The sequence below is a fragment of the Coenobita brevimanus genome, chromosome 97, assembly GCF_032717465.1.
Source record: "Coenobita brevimanus isolate Jiangsu-jjx chromosome 97, ASM3271746v2, whole genome shotgun sequence".
Classification (NCBI taxonomy): Eukaryota; Metazoa; Arthropoda; class Malacostraca; order Decapoda; family Coenobitidae; genus Coenobita; species Coenobita brevimanus.
This window is the reverse complement of record NC_137050.1, coordinates 31,358,136-31,374,849: the sequence shown is the minus strand read 5'-3', so window position 1 is coordinate 31,374,849 and position 16,714 is coordinate 31,358,136. Positions and strand designations below refer to the sequence as shown.

Genomic DNA, 16,714 nt, shown 5'->3' with positions numbered 1-16,714 from the left:
ATCGATGAAAAAGGTAATAAGATAGGTATAGGAGTGGTTTATATGTCATCTGAAACAAGATGTAGGAGTGGTTTATATGCCATCTCAAACAAGAACATGGAATAATGATTTTGTGCGTGTGTATTTACCTATTTGTAGTATACAGGAATTGAGCAATGCTCATGTTGTCCTGTCTCCATATCCACATTTATCAAGTCTATCTTTACACACATGAATGTTTTTCTCATGCACCACCTCTTTGTCTAAGTCATTCCAAATATTTAAGTATTTACCTAATACACCTAATTGTGATATACACGGAATGTACTATGCTCGTGGGTTTCCGTCACTGTTTCTCAGTAAGTCCAATTTAGCTTTAAACTCGTTTAAGTTTTTAGACTGGACGATCTCTTTGTCCAGGCTATTCCATAAGTCTATACTTCTGTAAGGAAAGCTATATTTCTTGATATCCTTCAAGCAGCTTGACTTTTTCAATTTCATTCCGTGTCCTCTTGTTGCTCTCTTATCCCATACAAACCGATCTTCTTTGTCAATTTTATCTACTCCCACCATGGTCCTGAACACTGCAATCATGTCTCCCCTCTTTCTCCTTCCCTCTAAGGAAGGCAAATCCATTTTTTCCAGCCTCTCTCTGTATGACAGGTCTGTCAGACTGGGGACCATCTTGGTTGCTGTTCTTTGTATTCTCTCAATTTTGTTTATATCTTTCTTTTTGTGTGGGGACCACACTACCGCTGCATATTCTAACCTGGGGCGGATCATGGCCACTATCAATTTTTTCATCATCTCCTCATCCATATAATGAAATGCTACTCTTATGTTAGTCAAGAGTTTATAAGTCTCTCGAACTATCTTGTTAATGTGCTTTTCTGGTGACAAACCATCTTGGACCAGCACTCCCAAATCTTTCTCTTCTCTCCTTTTTGTGATTAATTCATTACCCAACAAATAATTCAGTGATGGCCTCCTGGTACTTTTACCCATTTCCAATATTTTACATTTCTTTACATTAAATTTCATTTCCCACATCCGGTTCCAATTGTGTATCCTATCCAAATCCTCCTGCAGTATTTTACAATCCTCCTCAACCTCTACCTTCCTCAAGATCTTTACATCATCAGCAAACAGACTTGCATAACTGTTCACTCCATCTACCATATCATTTACGTAAATCAGGAACATTACTGGCGCCAACACTGAGCCTTGAGGGACTCCACTTGTTACTTCCCTCCATCCAGACATCTTATCCTTTATTACTGTCCTCATTTGTCTGTCTCTCAAAAAGTCTCTCATCCATTCCAGAAGTTTCCAAGTCAGTCCTCCTATATATTCTAGTTTCCACATTAGTCTCTTATGAGGTACCTTGTCAAAGGCCTTCTCTAAGTCTAAGTACACACAATCCACCCAACCACATCAATCGCTCTTGAGTAAAAGCTCAAGTTAGAAACACATGACCTTCCACTTCTGAATCCAAACTGACATTCAGCCAAAATATTTATCTCTTCCACATATTTTATCCATCTGTCTTTCAGGATTCTCTCACACAATTTTGCGACCATGCTGGTTAGAGACACTGTCTATAATTCAAGGGTTCTTCCCTGTTTCCTCCCTTGTAAATTGGTACCACATTTGCCCTCTTCCATTCTTGTGGCACTTTCCCCTCTTCCAGTGAGCATACGATTAAACTGTGAATTTTATCCGCCAGTTGTTCTCTGCTTTCCTTCAGTACCCAATTAGAAATTCCATCAGGTCCTGGGGCTTTCCTTACATCTTGAGTTTCCAGTAATTTATACACTTCCTGTACCTCCACTTTTATATCTTTCATCACCGGAACATTTCTAATCACTCCCTCCCCTTCCACAAGCTCCTTTTCTTTAGTGAAAACTGACTGGAAATGTTTGTTCATTATTTCTGCTTGCATTGCCGCATCCTTAAAGACCTCTCCTTCTACTTTCAGTTTGGTGATTCCTTCCTTTTGTTTCAGCTTGCCATTAACAAATCTATAAAACAGTTTGGGTTCATCCTTGCATTTGTCTATTATACCTTTTTCAAAATTCCTTTCTTCTTCTCTATGTATTCTTGTGTATTCATTTCTTGTTCTTTTATATACTTCCTTTGTTCTGTTGTTACTTCTGTTTCTCCATTTGTTCCATGCCTTATCTCTCTCTTTTTTTTTGCTATCATACACCTATTAAACCACTCATTTTTCCTGTTTTCTTTCCCTCTTACTCTTGGTACAAATTTTTCCACTCCCAAATTATAGAGGTCTAGAAAGATATCCCACTTCCTCTGTATCTCTCTTGTTTCTCTAAATTTTCCCTAATCTGCATTTTCAAAAAAGTTTCTCAATCCTGTAAAATTTGCTTTCCCAAAGTTGTATCTTCCCTGTCTATGAACCTCGTCTCTTGGCTCGACGTTCCCTATTAACATCTGGAACTCAATGACCACGTGATCACTTTTTCCTAAAGGACAGAGATATTTCAATGATTCTATTACATCGGGTTCTTTGGTGAACAGTAAATCTAACCTTGCTGGTGTGTCCTCACCTCGAAACCGTGTCTCTTCTTTGACCCATTGCGTCATCACATTATTCATTATTATATTTAATTACATAGTGCCCGACGAATCGTCGCCGCCTCCCGAGTACCATTCCTCCCAGTTCACCTCTTTGCAGTTAAAGTCACCCACCAGAATTATATTATTGCTTTTCTCAATTATTTTTTTCAAATCGCTAGCCATATCTGACAACATCTCATGGTATTCATCATCATTCCATGCTCTCGTCTTTGGGGGAATATACACTACCGCCATATCTCTCTTAACATTCTCTCCAGTTTCTTCATTCTTTGCCAGACGCCATGTATCCCAAACGGGGTGGCCAACGGCTTAGAGTTAATTGTTTTACAGGGAGGAGCACTAATCCTCCACCAACCCCACTTGACACATAGGGATGCCAACAGCATCTGGTGTTCCCAGGCGGTCACCCATCCAAGTACTAACCAGACCCAACGTTGCTTAACTTCGCTGATTGGACGGGAAGCGGTGTACTCAACGTGGTATGGCTGTTTCTAATTTCATATATATCACTTCATCCCTGCCTTCTCCCATTTCCACAGTATCTACATTTATGTTGTTCTTCACTGCTATCATCACTCCTCCTCCCTTTTTTTCTTTTCTGTCTTTTCTCCACAGTTTGTATTTACCATCTCCCAAATGAACATCAATATCTTCTCTTAATTTGGTCTCTACAAAGCACATGACATCAGGTTCATGTTCTCTCAAGAAATCGTTAATTTCGATCCTTGTCGATATGAAACCATCAACATTAGTATATATCACCTTCAAATTATTTTTGACGTTTTTAATACCCTCTTCTCTCCTACTCTCTGTCCGTACCACTTCCTCAACTTCTGATCTTACACAACCATCCCCCTTAGTTTCCTTCACTTCTATTTCCTTAAATATCATTTCCTTACTTTCATATCCAATACTCTCCAAAAAAAAGTATTACATTCTTCCTCTGTTCTCTTATCATTTTTTTCCTTTACCTCTTCCTTTAATGATTTTAAAACTTCTCTTTCCTCTTCATTCAGATCTTTTCTTATTATAATATTTTCCATCCCCGCCTCTTTACTTAATATCCAGGTCATCTTAAGTATCTCATTTATTACACTTTCTGATGTAAGCTTGACTCTCACTGGTCTTGTTTCCCCTTTCTTATAAGGCCCTATCCTCCGTACTTCCTCAATTTCTTTTACCCTCTTGTCTCCTTTGGGGTCAATCTTGCCTAATATTCCTCTCACCAGGTTCATGTCTCTCTCGAGTCTTACGGACCTAACCTTTTCTTCCTCTTCCCTGTTTCCAAATACTACCACACATCTGCTCCTTTCTACAGTTTCTCTCACTATTTTCTCTCTTTTGTTCAGTATTTTCACTACATTTTCTTCCAATTTTTTCTTGTTCATTTCCCTTTCTTCCTGGATGATCTCTCTTAAGCTGACCACTTCTTTCTGTTCTACGTGTGCCCACTTTGCCTTATGTTCTTCTAATACATTACTCACCTTCTCCGTTTTGTTAGTACTCTCTTCTAGTTTCATCCTCAATTCAACATTTTCCCGCTTCAAATTTCTAATCTCTTCATTCGCTGTTTCATTGGATTGGATCAGACTCTGTATGGTAGTTTCTGTATTTTCAGACACATCCATTATCACTAGATTCTCTACTTTCTTTTCAAGTTCACTAATCTTCATAATTAATGTTTTAACCAGGTCCATGACATTGGTATTTGTATCAAATCCTTGAAATTCTAGTCCCTCATTGTTTACATTTTGGGCCATGTTTGATGTTGGTTAAGTACCAAAACAGCTGTTACCGAAAAAAAACTACAAACATTCAAGTATAGTCTAGCCAATAAATCATTACATTTTTGGTAGTCCATTAAATTTCATTATTTTTAATTTAAAACAAGACCTTATGAGACAGGACAGACAAAATTCCTGAAACTACTTAAGGTTAGCAGCGATGGCTGGGACGTCTGCTCTCTTCGGCTGTTTCTCCGTGTGTGTGTGTGTGTGTGTGTGTGTGTGTGTGTGTGTGTGTGTGTGTGTGTGTGTGTGTGTGTGTGTGTGTGTGTCCTACTCTGGGCATAGGCTTTACAGCCTGCTCTCAAGGCCCAGTAGTCCTCCTACATACCACACACCTCTCTACATGTCACTGTATGAAGTACTGTATTAAGTAGAGATATGTTGATATACCAGGAAAAACTGGTACAAAGAAGAACGAAATTGGTATTAACTGGAGATTTTAACTGTACAGAGGTTAACTGGAAGGAAAGTGATGCTGGCAAGAATACCAGTACATGAGGTTATAAATTATCTGAACTGGCAACAGAGAACCTACTGATCCAAAATATTAAGGAAAGTACAAGAACAAGAGGTGATGATGAACCATCAAGGTTAGATCTTTTCACAAAAGATCCAATTGATATCCAGAATATAAAGTACTGTTGTCCTCAAGTTAAGAATGATTATATACTTACTGAATTTGAGGTTAGAAACTGGAATCAAGATGAAATAAAAGAGCATGAGGAAAATAGGTATAATTTATAGAAAAGCTGACTTTAATGTACAGTACTGTTACTGTATCGAGAAAATATTTCAGGGAATGTGATTGGAGGGAGTTTAATGAAGCAAAAGATGTGGAAAATCGATACTTTCAATTTAGCCCATGGTTTGTGAGCCACAGCTCAGGCTGGGAAGCGTCGTGTTGGGAGCCACAGCTCAGGCTTTGCTGGCCGTACATCACTGTTAATTACTCCACCCCTATGCAAACTTAAGCAGGGCACTGTGCAATGACGAATTTTTTATTTTTATTTTTTCCCTGCCAGATGATGCCCTGGATATTTATCTTCTAGTTTGTAAGAAACAAAAACTAAAAAAGATATATATTTTTTTCATTTTTTCACTACTCCTCTATGCAAACTTACACATGACCTGACACAGAGACAGAGAAAGAGATAGAGAGATTATTATTATTATTATTATTTTTTTCACCAGATGATGCCTTGGATGTTTATCTTCAAGTTTATAAAAAAGAAAACCTTTTTATTTTTATTTTTTTTATTATTATTATTATTTTTTTTTTTGCACCACGGGGTGGGATAATAAAAAATAATTGCACAATCCACGGGTTAAGGAAGTGTACATTGAGGGTGTTAGTAAATATATCCCCAAAAATGGAGCTAAATTTCAAAAGGAAAAGGAATGATTTAATGATAGATGTAAAGTAACTGTGGAAGAGAGAAACAAATCTTGGAATATAATGAGGAAGACTAAGAGTAAATCAATGTGGGAGAGATATAAAAATTTTAGAAATGTTTGTGTGACAGTTAGAAGAGAAGCAACAGCTAATTATGAAAAGAATATAATGGATAAGTTTGGAAGTGATAAAAAATTGTTTTATTGGTATGTAAACGTTAAAATGAAAATAAAGGATAGAATTGTATGATTAAAAGATGATTGTAGAGAGTATGAAAGAGAAAAAAAACATGGGAGATTATGAATGAGAAATTCCTGATAGTATTTGTAATGGAAGAGGATTTTCAGAGATCGGAAATTGAGAATGGGATAAATAAATGAGGTGAAATTTGAACTGGTTGAGCTAACGGAGCTGATGAAACATGTGGATGTAACCAAAGCCATGGGATGTGACAACATTTCTGGTTGGGTAATCAAGGAATGTGTTGAAGAGGTAGTTAAACCAGTATATGAAATAAAGTGTTCTCTATTGGAGAGAGATTTGCCAAGGGATTGAAAGAGAGGAAATATAGCATCAATAAATAAGAGTGGCAGCAGGGAAGACCCATTAAACTATATACTAGTGTCTTTTTACAGGTATTGCTTGTAAATTGTGTGGAAAAAATCATAAGGAAGAGATGGGTTGCTCTTTCAAGGAAAATAAGATAATAACCACTAGGCAGTTTGGTTTCAGAGAAGGTACTTCATGTACTGTATCACAAACTGAGTTTTTATGACAGAGTTATAAGTGTTACAGGAAAAAGATGGGTGGGCAGATTGTATTTATTTGGATTCCAGGAAAGTGTTTGATAGAGTACCACATGAGAGTTTGATTTGGAAATTTAAAAAGTTATGGCTACATAGGTGTTTGGTTGATATGGATGAGGAGTTACCTCAGTAGCAGACAGACAAGAGCTATGATTAGAGACAAATGTATATGATTTGCCCCATGAAGTTCAATCACATATGATGATGCAATAATCACAAAGAAAATTTGTAGATAAAAATAATTTTAGAGGTTTGCAGGAAGATTGAAATTAAGTACTTAAATGGAGCCATCTGTGGAAGACTAATTTTAACACTAGTAAGTGTAATTCAATTGAGATGGGCATAAATAAGGGAAGACCAATTTGAGATAACAATATGGGAAATGAAGATAACAACAAAGCTACTTAGGAGAAAAGATTTGGGTGTAATAATACAGCAGGAATTATTGCCAGAAAAGCATATAAATAAGGTTACTAGTGAAACATAAAATCTGTTAATGAACATAAGAATAGTATTGAATTATATGAATGAAGAAATGGTAGGTAAATTGATAATGACGGTGGTAAGACCAAGACTGGAATATGCAGCGATGATGTGGACTCCCCACTTAACCCCTAAAAGATGGGTGTCCGCATATGCTGTCCAAGGGTACCAGGGCCAAAAAGACAGGTGTCGGCATATGCGGTCACACACCCCCAAACCCCCCCAAACCCACCCCACCCACCCCACCCCCATACCACCACACCCACCCCACCCCCGTACCACCCCACCCACCCCACCCCCGTACCACCACACCCACACCCTCCCCCTCCACCCCGACCCCCACCCTCCCCCTCCACCCCGACCCCCACCCTCCCCACCACCACCCCCAAACCCCCACCTCCCTGCAACTCCCCCCACCACCCCAAACCCCCACCTCCCCCAGTTTGCCCGACCATCCCCCCAATACCCTCCACAGCCCCTTACCACCCCTAACCTTCACCGTCCGACCACCCGTACCCTCCCCAACCCCACCCACATCCCCCATGTCCCCCACAATCCTCAATCCCCCCAGCTGCTTCCTCACCACCCCCTACTCCCCCCTACCATCCTCCCACCACCAACCATCCCCTAATCCCCCACTCCCTATCCCCCACTCCCTACCACCCTCCCCCTATCCCCACCACCCGCAACCCCCTTCCCTCCTCCCCCTACCCCCACCACCCGCAACCCCCTACCCTCCTCCACCCCCGACCCCCGATCCCCATACTCCCCAAACCCCCATCCCTCCAAACCCCTCATCCCTCCAAACCCCTCATACCCCCCCACCCCCCTTCCCGACCCCCCACTTACCACCCCCACCCATCACCCCCTACCCCCACCCTAATCCCCCCCCCACCTCCCCCAAGTACCCAGTCCCCATTCCTGCACCACCCCACAATCCCCACACCCCTCCACACCTCCCCACCCACAAATCCCCCACCATATTGCACCTGCCGATAATGCCCATCTTGAGCGTATGTCAAAACATTATGATGCCCATCTTTCAGGGGTTAAAGAAGAATATAAATAAATTAGAGAAGGTGCAAAAAGCAGCTATAAAAATGATACAAGGTTAAGGGATTTGATGATACAAGGTTAAGGGGTTTGCAGTGTGAAGAGAGATTGGAAAGACTGAAAATGACTACATTACTGGAAAGAATAGAGAGAAGATATGGTAATGATGTACAGTAAGGTCACGGGTTGTGTCAGAGTTCCATTCCTGAGATGCAACGTAAGTCGATTTTGTATGTAACTCGAGTTTCTGACTGTATGTATCAGTAGTACATTTATACCTTACGTCAACGCATAGGTTACATCAAGGCATATGTGGACTTTTCAACCATACATCATATACTGTACATATAATAATCTTTTGATAGCGGGTATGTACCGTAAACCCTCGATATAATAAACTCTGATATTGCAAATTTCGGATATAATTAATGACCAAGTCGTGACTGAACATCCCCTGGATTTTGCGAGCATAGGTTGCTAAATGCGGGAAAAGTTCACGAGTCAGTCCACGGTGACAACAGCATCCTTTCCTGGCATAGTAAGTGTACTGTAACAGTACTACTGTACATTATACTGTATTCTTATTATAGGTATTGTAATTATGTGTATAACTTCATAGTGGATGGTATTTACATGTATAAATACATAAACCATTGAATTCTCCATGTAAAAGTAACAGAGTAGGTTTAGGTTGTGGTAGGACCGAATGGCTTCCCGGATATAGTGACCTAGGTTCGGTAATCCCTCGGATAATACCGACCCTTGGATATGGCGACCTACCCCTCCCCCCAATTAGTTCCCTATATTGAGGGTTTACTGTATATGAAACAAACTTTTGAACTTATGATATTCATTAAAAAAAAAATATGTTGTACTCCTGGTCTACCACGTCATCTCTCAAGAGCCTCTCATGCGTCACAGTCGTGGTGTTGGTACCCAAAGTATATAGACAAGATCCTTGAATTCAAAGGAGCATGGCTGAGGCGGCAAGTCTTCTAAAAGTTATGACGTCACTCACGGGACAGCGCAGACAACAATACACTGGGAAGAAACTGGAAATTCCATTTCTGCTCATTATTACATCATTATGGAGCAGTTATGCTTGTTGTATACCAATAAATGAAATAAATCATTCATTCCAAAATATATTGGCCACTTGCTGTTATCCATATATTCTAATGAAAATGAATGTAAACTGCAGTCCAACATTCTCTACATATCTATCTATCTATCTATTGCCAGACGCCTCAATCCTGTTTGGGATGGCGACAAACAAATCGCCTCCAAGTCGCCCTGTCCCCTGCCATTTCACTGCCCTGCTCCCAACTCACACCCCCCTCTCTCATATACCTCTCCACCCCATCCCTCCATCTCATCCTCGGCCTCCCCCTCCCTCTTCCCCCCTCCACCTCACTCACATACAGTCTCTTTGTCAGTCTTTCACCCTCCATCCTCTCCACATGGCCAAACCACCTCAGTGTGTTCCTCATAACGCTTCCTATCACATCCACACCACAACGCTCCTTTATATCCTCATTCGTCAGCCTGTCTCTCCATGTGACTCCACAGGCTCCTCTTAAATAACTCATTTCCACTGCTCTCACTCTTGACTTGTGTCCTTCCAACAACGTCCAAGCTTCACTTCCGTACGTTAGAGTTGGTATCACAATACTGTCATGTAGTAACTTTTTCACTTCCATGCTCACTTCCCTGTTTCTTATCACTGCTTTCAAAGAACCAGCAACCTTTCTTCCCTGCTGTACCCTTTCAAGCACTTCACCCTCCAAACCTCCATCCTTACTCATCACACTACCCAAGTACTTAAATGTACTCACATTTTCCAATTCCTCACCATCCAACCTCGTTGTACATTCACTGACTTTACCTCTCTCAAAGACCATCACTTTACTCTTCCCTACATTCACCTTTAGATTCTGTTTTTTACACACTCTCCCAAACTCATCCACCAAGCCTTGCAGCTCCCCTTCATCTTCACTCAACAACACAGTATCATCTGCAAACAACAGTAGAGGGAGTTTCCAAACACCATCCTCTCTCACCAGGGCCACTCCAACATCCACTACCCTACCTTGTACCTCATTTATTACCCCATCCATGTACAGATTGAACAACCATGGAGACATGACACATCCCTGTTTCAACCCAACTTTCAAAGAGAAAAATTCACTTAGTTCACCATCCTCACGCACTGCAGCCTTCGCACCATCGTACATACTCTTCACTGGATTCAACAACTTCCCATCTACTCCATATATTCTTAACACTTTCCACAATCCTTGTCTATCCACCCTGTCATATGCTTTCTCCAAATCCATGAAAGCCGCATACAACTTCTTTCCCTTCTCTAGAAACTTTTCCACTAAAGATCTAAGAATGAATATCTGACCTACACAACCTCTTCCCTTCCTAAAGCCTCCCTGTTCTTCTCCAACTAATTTCTCTGTTCTTTCTCTAACTCTGTCAATAAGTATCCTACCATACCCTTTTCCTATTATACTAAGAAGACAAATGCCCCCATGATTACCACACACTTCTTTTTCCCCTTTTCCTTTGTACAAGGGAATAATTATACCTGACTTCCAATCCTCCAGGACTCTACCTTCCTCCCAGGCCAATCTGCACATCTTCCACATCCATTCTACTACTATCTCTCCCCCATGCTTCAGCATTTCACCACACACTCCATCAATTCCTGGGGCTTTCCCCGATTTAACTTTCTTCATTGCTTCCACAACTTCTATCCTACTGATTTCTTCCTGTCTTCTCACTTCCCTCCTTCTCCCAGCCATTCCCCAGCCACTTATACTTACATTACTTCCATCCTCTACATTCAACAGTTCCTTAAAGTGTTCTCTCCATCTGCTCACTTTTCTCCCTTCTCCACTAGTAATCTACCATTTTTATCTTTCACTCCCCTGCTAACTTCACTTCCACCCTGTCTTACTCTTTTCACCTCTTTCCAGAACATTTTCTTACAGTCCCTCCACTTTACACTCAAATTCCTTCCAAATTCCTCATCCACTCTCTTCTTCCTGTCTCTTACTAATCTTTTCACCTCTCTCTTTCTTTCTACATATAACTCTCTCTTCCGCTTCTCAACTTCTTCCACGCCCCTATTTCTCATCCTTTCATTGTATGCTTTCTTCTTTTGTGCCACAGCCTGTTTCACCTCTTCAGTCCACCACGCTGTTCCTTGTACCCCCCTCCGTCTTCTCTTCCTTCCACACACTGTAGCTTTACAAAGTATAAGTTAATGATTTCTTCAGCTGTCCTGAAACCAGTGAACAGTTCTTAAAAATCTTTGAGATAGTAGAGTGTAATGACATTTTAGTATCAGTCACTCATTCTGAGAAGGTGTTTTGCTAGGGCTTTTTTTTTTATAATGCAACAGAAGGTAAAATTCTGAAAATGCCTATATATTACTTTATCAGAGAGAGTAGGAAGATTGACAGTGCATCAAAAGGACTATTGAGATTGTGATATTGTATCAAGAGTGTAAGAGGGTTAGTGCTTTTCATCGTAATTGGTTACAGCATGCCATTAGCACAATGAAAGTGCAAATAGGGCAGCAAACCCCTGTCACCCCACACATTCCCAGGCCATGACACACATCCCCAGATCACCCCATTCATCCCCAGGGCTCCACAGAGATACAACTTACCTTTAGCACAAGGAAAGTGCAAATAGGACAGCAAACCCCCATCACCCAACACATTCCCAGATCATCCCCCACATCTCCAGGTTACCCCAAACATCCCCAGGTCACCTCACACATCCCCAACTTACCCTGCATTCCCCCAGGTTATGTGCACATACTGTACTTAAGTCACTCCAAACATCTCAAGTCACCTCACACAACTACAGCTTCAGTGAAACACAACATGTTAAGCATATTTTAATATCATTATACTGTATTTGGCATTGGTGGTAGGTAGGGGGCGCTCACCATCCACTCACGCAATGCATTGCTGCTTTGGGTGTCTGCCCTTTCCTTCGTACTTCCTTTTTTCCTCTTCTGTCTTTCTTTCCTTCATTCTTTCCACTTTCTTCTGCCTACGGGTGACTTTACACTACCTCTTCTGTCTTTTTTTCCTTTATTCTTTCCCCTTCCTTCTGCCCAAGGGTGACTAGACTGAGTGACAAGCCAAATGGTTTCCTGTACACCAGGAAACCATTTACTACGCTGGGTGGTTATCATATAACTAAATTATGGAGCCTGATGGTTTAGTGGGTAATTAAGGTGCTACAATCGGATTGAGCCTGTGTAGGATTATATCTAAGGTTTGGTTGGGGTTTATTGCTCACGTAGTGCCACTCAGGGATGAGTGAGGGTGGTCAGTCTTACTTTAAATGTCAGGACCAACTTGCCAAACCCCAGGCTCCTCCACATCTCATGGGGCAACAAAAAATTGGATGAGGGATGGGTGGATGATATTTAACATAAAATATTACTTGAAGATATTATTATGCTAGTGGAAACATGAAGCTCTGGATGTAGGTATTCTTGAAGAGTGAACTGTCTCCTCTCTGCAGACTGGGATGGACTGGTCCATTCTTGGCTACTTAGCTGGTGCCACTGTCATCTCTGATATGCACCGTTTATTTATGTGACATGTACCTTGTGAACATCCAGCTGTGCTATATTTGCTAGTCAAAATGTTTACTGAATATGTGAATGGTTCAGATCTTGAGACAGATGAACAAGAGTGTGGCAAGATGGAAAGAGACATCCAGAATAAAGCCATTCTGTCCCAGTTGACTGCAGTTACCTCAAACGTCATGGCCCAAGTCACTAATGGCACATCCCTTTCGCCCAGATATGAATACTGTCTACTGCATACTGGTACTGTAAACAGGAACACTTCCTGATCATGCGAGTAATAAACTGGAGAGAACTTGGAGGGCTCAAGGGACGAAAATGGGTATTACAGTATTATCATAATTATAACCATAGAGTTCTGAATACTTTATAATGTGAGAACTCTTACCTTGTGTGAGTATTTCAGAAGCCAGTCTCTTCAGCTGTCTCTGTTTTATCCACTGCTCTCTGTTAGTACTAGTATCTGGAAGAAAGGCACGTAGAATAACTCGTTTGGTGGTGCACCCAAGATTCTCACATTTATTTACTTCACTAATATAGTATTTACTTATAATCTGAGCTAAGGTACCCAGTTTTCATCCATTCTACCTTTCAAAAGAAAGTTTTGGGAAGGTTGGGAGTGTCAGTTAGCTGTAAAAAAAAAAAAAAAAAAAAAAAAAAAAAAAGTCATTACCTAAAACCTGGAATTATTTGAAAGTATTTCTGGTTGCGATGCATTTTTAAATTGTGGGCTACTTATATCCTTGTGTAGCAAGGTCAGAAAAACTGTTTTAATTGATTTATGACAATACAGTGCGATAAAGAATGCCTTAGATATCATAAATGTCATAGATGTGAATGACCACAGATGTATGAAAATACCAGGTATTGATCAATAGCTACAGTTCATTTGAGGGGGGAGGGAATGAAAATTTACCAGTGCATAGGATCATATTGAAGTCTAAAATGTATTGAATGTATTGAATTTCCTTCAATAAGGTGCAAATTCACTGCAATTACATATTGCATACAACATCCCATATGCAAAAGTGCATGCATTATTTGCAGATTTAGGAAGCTGGAATTGCAGAAACTATCATGTCTCCTTTCCTGCTGCAAATCAGACTGTCCAGTACACACCTGTACTGTAGGGATAATTCTTGTCATCCTTATTTGGCTGTGTTGAGAGAAGCTCCAGGTCAGGAATGGCATCAGGTTTAAAGCCTCGATAAATTTTGGGCAGCTCACAACCCAGCAATTCATATTTAAGACTCTTAGTCCCCTGTTTACCACTGAAATGTTTTTCACATATAACAGTAGTTTGATATTAATAAAGTCTTTTCTGCAACATTCATTAATCCATATATCACTGTATTGTTTTTGCTTGGACCGCCGCTTCCACACTGTTCCTTCGTATTCACACTCGTGCACACTGCCAACACACATTTTATTCCCCAACAGTTGTTTACCACTCTGTCATACAATAGATTTTACTATAGATTAATGCCTATTAAAAAAAAAAAAAAAAAAAGGAAAAAATAGAAGAAAAGGGAAGGGAACATGGGGAAGATAGTAGAGGGTTGAGAGAAGAAAAAATGTTAAGGAAACAGAAGGACTGAGAAAAGAAAGGAGAATGGAGGGAGAGGAGAAGGGAAGACACAAGGAGGGAACAGAGGGAAAAAGAGACGAGAGGAACAGAGAGAAGAGGCAGGGAGGAAATGGAGGGAGAGGGAAGAAAGTTAGGGGATGGAAGATGAGAGAGAATTGGAGGAAAAGGGGATGGGGAGGTGATGTAAAATATGAGGGACAAGGAATGCAGGTTGGACGAAGTGAGGTGATGAATCAAAGAAACGAGAAGGGAGATAGGAGTGAGTGAAAAGGGGAGAAATGAAAGATATTGAAGGAAAAAGAGACAACAAGGAAACAAAAAAAAAGAGGGAGAGGAAAGAGGAATGGAGAAGGGGGAGACTATATAAAGGAATGGGAAGGAAGACGGGAAGGGAGGAGGGAAAAAAAGGGGGGGGGGGAGGAAGCTTGTGATGTGTGGAGGGAAGAGGAAGATAAATGGATGTAGGAAGCTAGGAAAAGAAGGGAGTAAAGGGATAGGGAAAGAAGAGAGGAATGGGGAGGGGAACAAGTAACAGATGAGGGATTATGCATTAGTGAGGAAATGTACGGAAGGGAAAAAGAATGGGGAAGAGAGGGGGGATGATAGAGGGAGGAGGGAGTTAAGGAAGGAAACAAGACTGGGGAAACTACAGGGGATGAGCAGGGTAGAAGAGGAAATAAGGAAGGAAATATGAGAAGAGAGTAGAGTGGAAAGAGACATCTCGCAGCGGACAGCAACATTTTCAAACCCACACTTTTCATTTATTTCTTCATTATATTATTTTTTAAAATTCCTTGTAGCAGGCTGATGTAACCTCAGAATTTATGTAAGCCTAGCGACATAACCCGGGACCTTACTGTACAAGTGAACGCATAGTACAGAGAACATTGATAGAGAAGATTTTAAGGGATGAGTGGTGAATGAGAGAACATAGTTTAATGAGAGGACATTGTTTTATATTAAAGATACCAATTTGTTCAGGTGATGTAAGAAACTTCGGCTTTCCAAATGGAAGTATAACCAGATAGAATAATTTGGATGAAAATATGGTTTGTGTAAAGGATATCCATGCTTTCAAACCAAACTTGGATAGTCATATCATTGGAGGTGGGAGAAAACAAGCTTAGCTCAAACCTTTTTGAAAACCTGACATGGAGGTAGTAGGCTGTTGCACCTGAGGAGGATTGGAGTGCTGGTGATAGGGAGAGCTGGAGCTTCTGTTTCAATAGCCATCAGGTTATCCTGAGTATCCCTCTTTACCGACCTTTTTTCAGTGTGACACAAAACTTGGAGTAATGGGCGGCATACTCTCCAAGACACTTTACTCTATCTCGTGCCCTAATCTGCATGGACTTTAAGTACCATACAATATACCCCACTACATCACAGAGGTTGTCCCTGGCAAGGACATGCAGCCAGAAAACTTTGCCCGTGCTACCTATTGGCAGACCTGAGGGGAGGCAGGGTGCAGGCTCCACCAGTCCAGTTTTGAGACTGGGATGGGATGGGGCTCAGATCTGTGCCATAGGGTATAGGGCATTGCAGTTCTCAAGCTGCTGCTTCCACCCAATAGAGAGGGGCCCGAAGGTGGGAGTAGTGTCCCTGGAGGCTGCCCTATCAATGTGTGTATAATGGTGGGACAATTACAGTGTCAAGGCACACTTGGAGGGTGTTTCTGTAGCTGTCCTAGCAGGGTGCCTTGAGACCACTGCCACAGCCACTGGTCACAGCTTGTGGGTTGTGGGTTCCAGATCCCATATCTGGACTTCCTGTGCAGGTGGGTGGATGGGGCCTGTGGTCTGTCTCCTCCTTTATTTACTGACTTGTGACAAAAATGAGAAGAAAAAGCATTGTTAGTAGCAAGACTTTGGAAAGCAAATCACCCAAGGAGTTCAGAGTGGCATCATGGATTGTGGGTAGTTTGAAGGGTAGAGAGGGGGGAAGTAATAAAGACTGTGGGTAGGAGGCTGGTGGGTGTCGGTTGAGTACAGGAAGCCAAGTTCGGGGGAGGGTTAACTTGACATTGCATGGAGGGACTACAGGTATAAGCTGTTTTGGTGGGGAACTGTACATATACAGTATGGTAGTGTGGGTTTGCTGGTTCAGGGGAAATGGGTGGAATGTGTCATGAATGTAATGGGAGTGAATGAAATTATTATAGCAGCGAAAATGTTGTTCGTTAAACTCATGATTTCACGTGTATTGATGTATGCCCCACACTTTGGCTCTGATGATGTAGAAAAAGATAGATTCTGGGATGACCTGGTATGTGTTGTTAGTGGTATGGGAGATGAGATTGTAGTTTTTGGTGGGGATTTAAATGGTCTGTGAGTGAAGCAGCTGATATGAAGGGGTACATGGGAAATGTGCATATGGTACGAGGAATGGGAAGGGGAAAGGATACTC

General features: G+C 41.2%; 1 protein-coding gene and 1 non-coding gene across 2 annotated transcripts in view; one reads left to right on the top strand and one right to left on the bottom strand.

The window, feature by feature from the left end:
• whd (carnitine O-palmitoyltransferase whd) overlaps window positions 1-16,714 on the top strand; it is a 454,516-nt gene that overhangs the window by 111,031 nt on the left and 326,771 nt on the right. The gene's annotated exons all lie outside the window — the stretch shown is intronic.
• LOC145413932 (5S ribosomal RNA) lies at window positions 2,952-3,070 on the bottom strand. Its single transcript, XR_013899808.1, has one exon. It is a non-coding gene; the product is annotated as a 5S ribosomal RNA (ribosomal RNA).